Raw genomic sequence first — 12,207 nt, 5'->3', positions numbered from 1 at the left:
GCAGATCAGTTAAACTTACGTGTGTTTAAATAATAACTTAAATTAAAGGGTGTGCAGATTTACAACCACTAAAACTATTTTTTCTGTTCAGTAATGCAAGTAAATAACTATAATTTGACATCGTGATCAATACTGAGCTTTACTATTTTTCTTGTATATTTTAGCATTAAAAATATAATTTTGGTGATATATCAACATCTCCATACTGGTGTATTAACCATCACATTAATATAAAAGATGATTGAGATAATTAGTTGTTCATTTAGGGCAACTGTAGCATAAACCTTACCTGTAATCTATAATACATTTGTGTAAAGGTGTGTGTTTTTTGGTCATCTGTGCAGTACCCCCGCTGAAACACATGGTGGCACTAACACACCAGTGACAGAAATGTTTCTCAGCACCTGCATGTTTATCATTATCACATTGTTTATTTTAATCAAAACAATCTTTCTCTAACTCAACTGGCACCAGTACATCAGAGGTTTGAACTTTCAAAATAAAGTTACTCATCCAAAACATTTCCCTACATTACCTAAAACCTTTTTCCTTTTTTTTTGCCAGCGAACTGACAACAAACTTTCAGGTAACAGTGAAACTGTTTTTAACATACACATGTGTTTTGTTTTGCCTTTTTTTTAACACTGACTGATGACTGTTCTTTTATACAAGTCACTTTTATATGCCATTTGTACTATTTTTGTTGACGTTTCTTCCATCATGACACTGTACTATAACTGTTACTAAAGATGTAACTGAAATTGCACACAGATTTCCATTTAGCCCATACTTATTCTTTTAAAATTGTAAACTAAATGGTAAAAACCATTTAACCCCTTTAACAATTTTTCAATAGTGGGATTATTAATGCCATTCACATTGGTTTTAATTGCACACACGTTAGTGTAAAATGGGACAGCTTGTTTTGGCAAAATGAATAAATAAAAAAAAACATATACATATGAATGATAAAATAAAAAAAATCACTGTACATAAAAAACTATTTAAAAAAATTGAGTGATTGAGTGTCAGAGGTGAAAGTATTTTGTAATGCATAAAGCCATGTATTAATATAATGCTGTTAATATCTGTGTCCTGCAGGTGATGCTGGAGTTTCACTGAGTGAAAGAGACACAGACGATGGTGACTATGTCCATGTGATACTAAATCCATAATTACACATGAACACACACACACACACCTAAAACATACAAGTGTGGTGAACATGTTTGAACATCTGCACACAGTTTGATAGGAAATAACTTATAATTACACACTTGTTAAAGAGATCACTTTGTGCACCTTGACTTTTCATGCATGTCCCGGCCTGTCCGTGCTTTTAAGCTCATGACGGACAATGTGCACTTGTGAAGAACATGCGCTCATGCATTTATAACGTGTGCTTTTCGTGTCACGTCTGTGCACATACGTGTCTGCACATATGAGAGTGTGTGTGACCTTTAACCCTCTTTTTTACTCATACAGTTTCTATCTCAAATCCACCTGATCAATCACTTTTCTTATTCTCAATCTGCCCAATTATCCCTCGTTTATCCTTGTATTATTTTCATTTCTGCTCCCACCCTCCCCCCCATCATCTCTCTCTCTCTCTCTCTCCTCTTCCCAATTACCATTCCATGTAGGGAGCAATGCTGGCTGGGTAATGAGGGACTCTGGGCGTACCAATCTTATCTTAATAGCCTTAAAGGGCCACTCATTAACACAAACACTCACTCTGTCTTGCACACATACACACATCTTCACACATCTGTCCACGCACATCAGGCCGCGGAGAGAGAGAGAGACGGAAAGAGACAGAATGAGAGAATGAGACAGGATAGAGGAAGGGGATGGTGAGAGAGGAGCAATAAGGGGGCCGAGGCACGCCTTGAGGAGGAGGTGTGTGTGTGTGTGTGCGCGGGTGTGTGTGTGTCGGGGGCAGTCTGGTAAATGTCAGTGGTGTGTCTCCTGGGCCTGAGAGACGAGTTAGTGACAGGAGAACAATGGCTGCTGGATCCATTCAGAAGCACAGCTGCTACGAGAGCATGCCTGGATCTGTTGTGTCGGCGTAGCCATCAAGCAGCACTTGTAAAAGGCAGAACCGAGCACACGCACGCACACACTGATAGACAAACGCGTCTCCGGTACACACCCAGCTACACACAGTTGTGCATCTGGACACAAGAAGTAAGCCCCCTGGACGTTATTGGGGATCAGTAGTGATTTGGAAGCTTAGTCAGAAGCTGTCAGTTAATGACAGCCCCTGCAGACTCATGTAAACTGGCCAACTCAACATATCTGCAACTGCTTCTTCTTCCTGCTTCTCCCTTTAGGTGTCACCACAGTGGATCATCTGCCTCCTTCTTGTCCTCTCGCTCTTCTGTTACACCACGTGTCCTCGTGTCCAACATCCATGAACCTTCTCTGTGGTCTTTGCTCTTCTCCTCCTGCCTCGCAGCTCCATCTTCAACATCTTTTGTCCAATATAATCACTATCCCTCCTCCTACAGTGACCAAACCATCTCAGCGTTGCCTCTCTTATTAATTAATTATTTTATTTAGCTTTCTTTGCTATGGATTAAGCAATAAAAATGCAATGGTCTATAGGTCCATTATTGTCAAGAAAATGAATCGAAGGGAACCAAACAAAGTGCTGAATTGATCTGACTAAACATTGTAGGGCTACTTTCTGGGTTACTCTGTGAGACAGATCAACTTTTTTAATTGAATTTAATGGGGAACAACTCTGACTTTTTCATTTAAACCTGATCTGTCTTATCTTTAATGAACTTATTTTATATTCTATTTGGTCCTTTTGCTAATTCTTGTAGAGTAACACATGTTTTGGGTGAATTTATTCAGCTTTAATCTAATTTTCTTGTTGCCATGTTTGTTCTTCACCAAAAGTAACCCTAACCATAAAGTCCTGGTAAACTGTGCTACATCTTTATTATCCTGTGATACATGTGGACATATATAGGTATATGTATACATATATATATCTAGAATACTCTCTGTATATGTATAGAAAGAGAGTATTATTTTATTTTATGTTTTTATTTATAATAATTTAAACCTTTATGTTTCTTCTTCATATAGTTAATGTATATCTTATGATGTCTTTATTCTAAGTTCTATTTTAAAGGAGCTGAACATCGCAAGCCTTTCACATTTTTTGTTTGTTTTTATTTGTTTGTTAGTTAGTTAGTTTGTTTTTTAATCTTCACCCTACGTCGTCCACCTCCCACCTCATTCTCTGCCGGACAGTAGCTAGATCACTTATCGACTAAACCTCTCCAAACGCCAGGCTATTACCTCCGTCTCCAACTCTCTCACACACGCACAAACAGTCATAAAGCAGGTCTGTGATCTCGCAGTAGATCTCTCCTCCCTCAGGGCTTCATTTAGGAGTTGTCAGAAATCACTTTGCTCACAGTTGAAAGTAAGATCTATTGACATGTGAATTCTGTCTGCAGAGCAGCGGCACCTCCGCCCCTCCTATGCTCACACTCGGGAAAGACACTAAAATGACGTGCATCTCTGCTCGCTGTATGCTTATAACACTTACCGGGTAATTCTCTGTGACAGTGGGTTAGTGAACAAACGCATGCGTGTCTTTGTTGTGTTTGCGTACCTTCTTTGGTTTGTGCCGTGTTGTCTGTTGGGGTCCTCTGTGTGTGTACCAAAGGCTGAAAGGTTCCATTGTGCTGATGAAATGTTTGCTTTAGAGATAAGAAGGTGCAGATGAGGCATCGATCAGCACTCATTAAACACCTCCAACTGTGGTGACACACACACACACACACACACACACACACACACACACACACGCACACACACATACAAGCACATGCCGCCACGCATTCGCAGGCTCGTGCTCGTTTACATGCACAGAAATATGTATTTAAGCTCTGAATGTACTTGATCTCATCCCAGTCTTACACACACTATATCTGTCTCCTGCCATGTCAATGACTCTTAAAGTCTGTATCGACTGCTGACTTAAAATGCTTGTTGTCAGTCGTCTTATCCATAAAGCTGTAAGTCTGACACCGCTCTCTCCTTCTCCATATAGACATGCCGACTGGTCGGGGCCTTAAGCAGTGATTATGGTGTTGGGCAGTGGGAGCTGGGGGCTGCACCGTCATTAGTCTGGTTAATCAGAGCCTTGCTCCAGGTTAAGCTCCGCAGCCTCGAGAGACAGGCTGATGAGCTGAGGACCGTGCCCAGCCTACAGTTCTTAGGTCTGGGCTGTAGCGGCTCCCCTGGCCCCAGCTCGCTCCAGCCAGTAATCTATAACTCTCCCCTGGAGCACGGCACGTAGGCTCAGGCTCCTGGACAACACTGACACATGATGCATGGTAATGAGAGACACACACACACAAAGAATGACACACTGTCTCTCAAACACACACACACACACCTGTTTGCACATGCCCACACTTCCGACCGATGCATTGTTAGCTCCCACTGTCGCTTCTCATTCATCCAGGTCATAGTTATCCAAAACATACAAAATCAGTGGCAACTCCAGTGTTCTTGAAGTCAGTCCAGGTTACTGAAGAAGCCTCTTGGGGCCAATTTCAATTCCTTGCTTAACCCTCAATCTTAACCCTCAATCTCAAAAATGTGCGCTCCCTCTAGTGCAAGTGCTGTCCTGATTCTCAGAAAAATTAAGTTGAGGGGCAAGTTTAAGGGCTGTATCGCCCTCAATATTGAGATATTTCCGAAACCACCCTTGGGAGCAAGGGCTACCCAGAATGCATTGCATTAAGTATTTTCTTTGTTAATAGAGATATAAAAATGATGAAAACCATTGTATTATCTTAGTTTAGGCCCATATTATTGATTACTGACGTCATTGTTGCGTAACATTTATTTTTATTTTACGATCTTTTGTCAATAGCCGGCCGGTGCGGACAAGCGATCATTTGCTATGGTTTACTTTTCAATAAGCCGTGGTGTGTGGTAACTGTCAGCTGAATATGTCCGTGGTTGTGGTATTTGTATGAGTATCATCTTATAACTAACTGACAACTTAATAACTTGACTGACAAACGGATCGCAATAAATAATCGTGACGTAAATGTGTTCTTCTTCTTCTTTTTTGGAGTCGACAGACTGGACGCAGCTTTCGCGTTATTCTGCCCCCCGCAGTCTGAAGACGTATCTGCATTTAAGGGGTGTCCCATTTCTAAGTGACAAAATAACCCTCAACACTTGGTTTTGAGGGCCAGTTAAGATTAAGGGTTGAGCTCGAGGGTTAAGATCGAGGGTTAAGATAGGAATTGGAATTCACCCTTGGTCTTGGATGAAAGGTGAAAGTCCAGTTGCTACTGATTCCATGTTTTTTTTTGCATTCCAACAGTGGAAATGCAAGAAGAAAAAAAAACAAGCTCTGAGTCGTACCAGATGGCAGTGACCTTGACTTAACAACCGATCTCATTCAACATCTAAATGCTTAACTACCGCTGTCCACGGCGCACAGTAACAACCAGCTCAGCAGAATGAGTGTATAATGACCACAGGGACTGTTGGAACTATCTAGACACACTCAGACACAAACAAACTCCCCTGGGAATACAAGGGGCCTGGGCTCAGCAGGGAGCCTCCAGAGAGGTGCACGTGAGCCAGAGCTGCCATTGGCCAACATCCTCTAACCCAGCATCCCTTGTGAGCTCATTAGCCCCAATCATAACCACTTCCCTATGTCTACTCTCCGCGCTCCATCCATCGCCGCTCTGCCACACACAAATTACACTCTCCATCAGGATGGCGTGGATAGTGCGCGCGTCTGTGACAGTAGGAGTGTTTAAAGGACGAGGAAGGTCAGAGAGCCCCCGTGAGCCCCCCCCCCCCCCCAACAATTCCCTGTGGACGTTTGCAGACCCCGGCAGAGTGGAGGGTATAGTGCACTGGAAAAAGAGACAACTGGAGGAGGAAAGTAGGCAGAAAGAGGTTAAGAACGGTGTTTTCGGGTGATGAAGTGGGTGACCATGGTTTTAGTTCGAGGCCCCTGCACTGCTCTTTTGTGCTGTGTGACCCATATGTGTGAAAGGGGAGGAGAGGAGGGAGGCAGTGGAGGAGCAAAAAAAAAAAAAAAGAGGAGGCTTTTCATTTAAAAAAAAAACAAAAAACAAAATGAATGCATGCTGCAGACACAGGAAGGACCCCAGAGGACTGCAGAATGAGATGAGACAACAAAGAGCCCCATCATCAGTTTAGAGAATAGATCTGTCCATCTATCCCTTTTATCTCCCGCTGCTCTTTTTATCAACATCTCTTCCTCCCTTAATCAGCTCTTCATTGTGCCATTAGCTGAACCTGTATTCTAAATCAGACACTTGGCACAGACATTGCTGCTGTCCACTGCCCTTCTCACTCACACACACACACACACACAAGCACAAACACAAAATAAACACATTTTAATGTGACACCAATCATGTCATCGACTCAATGAGTTCCCCCCCAGTCCCCTCCTCCCTCTTGTAACCCACAACCCAAACATAACACATGGGACATCCACCTCCCATCCATCAGTCACAACACACTGATCTACAAATGTGTGTGTGTGTGTGTGTGTACATTGTATCTTTGTGAAGACCAATAAGACGTGAGGACAAGTGGAGACATTTTGGCTGGTTCTCACATTCTGTTCCACACTGTTGGAAAGACTGGTTATGGGTTAAGACCTGGTTTTAAATGTCCTCACAATTGTAGAGAGACGTGTGTGTGTGTGTGTGTGTGTGTGTGTGTGTGTGTGTGTGTGTGTGTGTGTGTGTGTGTGTGTGTGTGTGTGTGTGTGTGTTGGGGTGAGGGTTTTTAACCAACAAAGTGAGGTCATTTTTACTGAGTGAGGACATTTTGGCCGGTCCTCACTTTGTATTCATTGAAATCACTTCCTTAGGTTGCTATAACATGCTATACTCAATTTGTCAAAAAAAACAAAAACATTTTGGACCAAAATTTTTTTTTCAAAAACGTTTTTCACTTTTTTTTTTCAAAAACGTTTTTCACATTTTTTTTCAAAAACGTTTTTCACATTTTTTTTTCAAAAACGTTTTTCACATTTTTTTTTCAAAAACGTTTTTCACATTTTTTTTTCAATAATTTATTTTCAAAAAAGATTTTCTAAAAAAATTTTCTTTTTTTTTTCAAAAAAATGTTCACATTTTTTTTCAAATTGTTTGTTTCAAAAAAAAATTTGGATGACTGTATAGTATGACGTTTTTGTCAAATTTTGGACAAAAAATTTTGGGTCCAATTTTGGACAAAAAAATGTTGTCCAAAATTGATTTTTTTTTTTCAAATTTTGGTAAGCATAGTTTAGTATGACGTTTTTGTAAAGTTTTGGACCAAAAAATAAAAAAAAATAAAGAATCGAAAAGTTTGCTAGCATGCTATACTCAATTTAAAAACTTTTTTTTTTTCAATTTTGGATAACAGTTTAGTATGACTTTTTTTTTTTCAATTTTGGACCAACATATTTGTTTCAAAATTTGGTCGACATAGTATAGTATGACAGTTTTTCAAATTTTGGACCAAAATATTTGGGTCAAATTTTTTTTTCAAATTTTGGACCAAAAAATAAAAGTTTTCCAGCCCTTCTTGCTCTGGGGCTCCACCTACAGACATTTTATGGTACTGCAACCAGTAGTTCTTTGTCATTCATGAAGTAGATATTTGTAATTGTGTTGATTTATGAAGTGGAAAATGCTGGTCCTCACTTTGTCAGCAACCTGGTCCTCAGTATGCAGCAAGTACAAGAATGTGTGTGTGTGTGTGTGTGTGTGTGTCTCAGGTATTCATGGGAAGATTTAGGATAGGACGTTGAATCTTTCTCACTCCCATGGGATACATGCCAAAAAGTAGTAGTAAAAAGTCCCTCTTTAAAAAAAAAAAAAAAAAGATTCTGGATTCTGCACCTTACACAACTTAGTCCTCACAATGAGGATTCTGAGCCAACGTTAGTCCTAACCTATTAGAGACATGCACACACTCGTGCACACACACAATATAGTTTCACACAGGTTTGTGCAACTATATTCTTAGGACACCGCGTCATCTGTCATTCGTTTGAATAGTCCAAACAAAGCATTATCCCTAATCACTTAAGGCCTAACCATAACCTTAACTTAATCACACTTCAAATGTGTCCATAAGGACTACTGGTCCTAACAAGTGTGTATGCCAGAAAATGTCCTAAAGAGGTATCAAATACAAGAACACACACACACACACACACACACGCAGACTCCCTCGCTCTCTTTTATGCATGTCACTGAGTGTGTATTGATAATGTCCATTAGCATATTTATGATCATTGCCAGCCTCTTATTGTTTGCTTGCCCCATTAATCTTCATCTGCTGCCTCTCAAATGACAGCTCAATCTAATGGGCCATCACTGCACACATAAAACGCACACACACACACACACGAACACACACTTATTCACAATAATGCATAGTTGTACATATAGCATACTTGTGTCAACAATCGAAGGGCATTGTCTCACACGCGCACACACACACACACAGAGAGAGGTTGAGGCCGACAGCGTGATTGACATTCACCCCAGTGAGTGTAATCACTGGAGGTTATCCCACCCAGCTGTGCAAGGATCTGCTCAGCATCTCCCGCACAGCGCTGTGGAGCTGCACCCGCGGGGCCAGCGCGAACACCTTCTGGGGCACAGGTGGGTGATGGTACACCTTGATCAGGGTTTACCATCCTCACTCCTGTTCATCTGCCTCCACACACACACACTTGTGCCACTCTGTCTAAACCAGCCCCCCCCCACCCCCCCCCCCCCACCCCCCAGGCCAATGTCTGTGAAGAAACAAACCCTAATCATCTGTGGGCAAAGGGCATAGAAATGAGAAAACACAGCAGGTAAGAAGACTCAAACACACTGTGAGATAGTGTGTATGTGTGTGTGTGTGTGTTTGAGAGAGTGAGGATGTATGTATTAAGGTGTGATGACAGTGTGTATTTGTGCATGTGCTAGTGAACACTCCCGTAATGTTGGCTTAAATGTTAATGTGTTTGTTTTATGTCAGGATGACTGACTAACTCACATCAGATTACTGGCTGAATGAGTGCTGGACTGTGTCCAAGTGTGATGGGAGGTCTGTTCTCCTGTTGCCTCTTCCTCTCTCCTCCCCTCCTTCATCACCCTCAACACCCTAGCTGCTCCGGGAGGAGCGACCATGGGAGCCAGGATATCTGTGCGCGTCTGTGTGTTCACCATATCTTTTGTCACACGGAGATGAGAGCGTTTTTATCTGAACTTGGAAAACGATCAACGCAGCTTAAGCATAAATTAATCGCCGCTTAATTACATTTGATTCATCTGCACACCGTTTGTGGTTTTAATGGGAGGAATGATGTGGTGGCTTGTAATCTCCAGTGTAAACAAACAAATCCGGCATCAAGGGGTATGCAAGAGTAAGTTAACAGAAATGCAAACAGGAGAGTCCCCTGTGGTGCTACTGTGTATCTTGTAGCCACCACATCAGACAGGGAGCAGCGCTACTGAACAAACCACAGCCTATCCAGCAGTTACAGAGATCCGAGTGATACTGAACCTACTGAAACTGACACACAATGAGCAGATCCTAACGCAACAGGTTAGAGCAGACATTCCCACAGAATGGGTCGGGACCCACACATCGGACGTGGTAGAGTTTTTCCCAGCCTTTTATTTAAGATGTATATTAGACTTCTTGCCACATAAGGGAGGTTATTACAGCTAAAGTTGGCCCAAATATCTTGTTCATGAAACACAAAAGCCTAGTTAAAGAACAGACTGCAGCTAAAGTTAGCCAAGCATCACCTGTGGGTGAAAACAAATGCACTGTTCGGGATGTCATGTGTCCTGTTTTCAAAATAGAAATATGCATTTCCTTTAAATCAGGCGTTGATCTCTGTGTTTGTACTATGTGACTGTGTGCTGTGAGCGCTGTGCAGAACTGTTGCAGAGCACAGGAGGTAAGAGGTCAGAGGTCTCCTTGTTGATGTGCCACACGAAAAACGGTGTTCCTGCATTAAAGAGTGGGAATAAAACTTTGATTTGGTTGAACCTGTTAGAGACGAGCCTTCGACTTTTTTGCCAATGCCAAAATGATCTGCAGCTGATGTTTTGTCTGGATATCGTACGATTAGGTGCTAGTTTACTAATTTACGGTGGTGTTTATTTTGTTATGAAATCATGAAGTCAGTAAAGAACTGATGTGCGTATTTTCATACCTTAGTGTGTGTCTTTGGGAGTGCAGGTCTGGTTCACATACCAGGTTTGGAAGGAAGGACTGACAGCTGTCTACGTAGTATCAGGATTTCTCTGAATGGTTGTTAATACTCAGTAGTAGAGCACAGTAGTGTCTGTAGTGTGTGTTTGAGAATGCAGGCGGTGCAGTCGCTGGTGCAGAAAGTCAGTGCAAGTGTAATACTCTGGCAGCTGGCTATTCTAAAAAGAGAGTTAGGTGTGTGAGTGGTGTTGTAATTTATAGGATGTTTAGTGGCAGTTAAAAGCACGGAGGTACAGTAAATAGTTCAAACACTTGCAGTTGCTGTGTTTTAATAATGGGAATAAGACACTACCTGTTTTTTAATGAAGTTTTGAACAAAGCAAAGTGAACATTTTCATAGTAGATTAGTTTGCCTGGTAATGTGAGTGTGCATGTGAGGATAAGGAGAAGTGATTAATGCCGTGGTCCAAAATTGCACTGAAATGCATAGTTTTCGTTCTGAGACCAAAATGTCGGCTTTCCCTGCCAGGCCAATGAAACACAAAAGTCCAGTTAAAGAACAAACTACCTGTGAGGTACGATATGACGATGATGGACATGAACCGACCCCTGTTTTTCTAATGAAAGACAAAAGCACAGAGGAACAGACGGCAGCTATATTCAGCCAAGCTATTGCCTGAGAGGTGACATACTGTACAAGTGTATGTCATTTATACAAACATAATACACACAATTCTTAACGAAAAGGTTGAAAAAAATCCAACTTTTTTGGGGGGGATATCCCGTGACCCATCTTTGACTCCCTACCCAGTCTTTGGGAATCACTGAACTAGAGAAAGCACTCAGAGAGCACTAACCTCAGTTAAGCCTGCTCAACATCCAGTTCCAAATCAACATTAAAGGTGCATCATGTAATAAATCTAAAGCAACTGGCCATAAAATCCTCCTAATATGTCACAGAGACTCAGGAATAATGTTCATATAACAAACTGAACTCACCAACAACAACACATATTTGCATTAAAACACAATATTTTGCAGACTGCAAATCATGTTTATGTTTTGAAATCATGTTTTGGCATGTGGCGCCACCTACTGCTGTCTACCAATCATTGCAGTCAGGAGAGTCTCAGCTGCCGAGCAACCACAGGTTGCCAGTTACGTCAGAAAACGAAACCTAAAAGACCTCGGTATTTTGAATTTGAATGTAGTAACCGTTTTTGGCCACATTCTTACATATGGCACCTTTAAAATCTAATACTTTACTCTTTTGGCCATGACTTACATCCACATTAAATTTCATCATTAAATGTTCATACTTTTTGGAGTTAAGCTGCTCGCTAACAGAAAAATGCAGGCAAAATGCAGCCTCTGTGGCTGTGAGGGAAAATACTGTATATAGCATCAGAAGAATATATAATCAGAATCATCTGTACCTTCAAATGAACAATATGTTTAGAATTTGAACACATGCACGTGTAATATTAACTGCAAATTAGGTGGGTGTTCATTACTGTGAGAATACAACATGGGGAAAGATCTCTCCTGGTCACGGACGACAGAATATGCTTAAATAATAAGAAATCTGCATTTGTATTCACAGCCCATCTTTAACAGCCATTTACATGGTACATGTTTAACAAATGATGTATCCCTCACTTTACTGCCTCCATAAACTATTCCAATATATTAGCTTTCACCTAATAAATGTTAACAGTGTGCAACTCTTAGACTCACACTGGCAAACAGTCGTTGGAGCTGGTATCACAGGGGAAAGGAATGATTTACTAAAGACACATAAAACTCATCTCTTGTGGGAGATCACAATAAAACTTCTATCATCTCTGATAGTGGAATATTGTAGACAGCCTCTATAAAAGCAGCTTTATGGTGCAGGAAAGAGCACTATTACGACTTGCTCTACCCTGTGATTTTTTTTTTTTTTTGGTTTAAACC

This window comes from Microchirus variegatus, assembly GCF_963457635.1.
Source record: "Microchirus variegatus genome assembly, chromosome: 1".
Taxonomy (NCBI): Eukaryota; Metazoa; Chordata; class Actinopteri; order Pleuronectiformes; family Soleidae; genus Microchirus; species Microchirus variegatus.
This window is presented reverse-complemented; position numbering follows the sequence as displayed.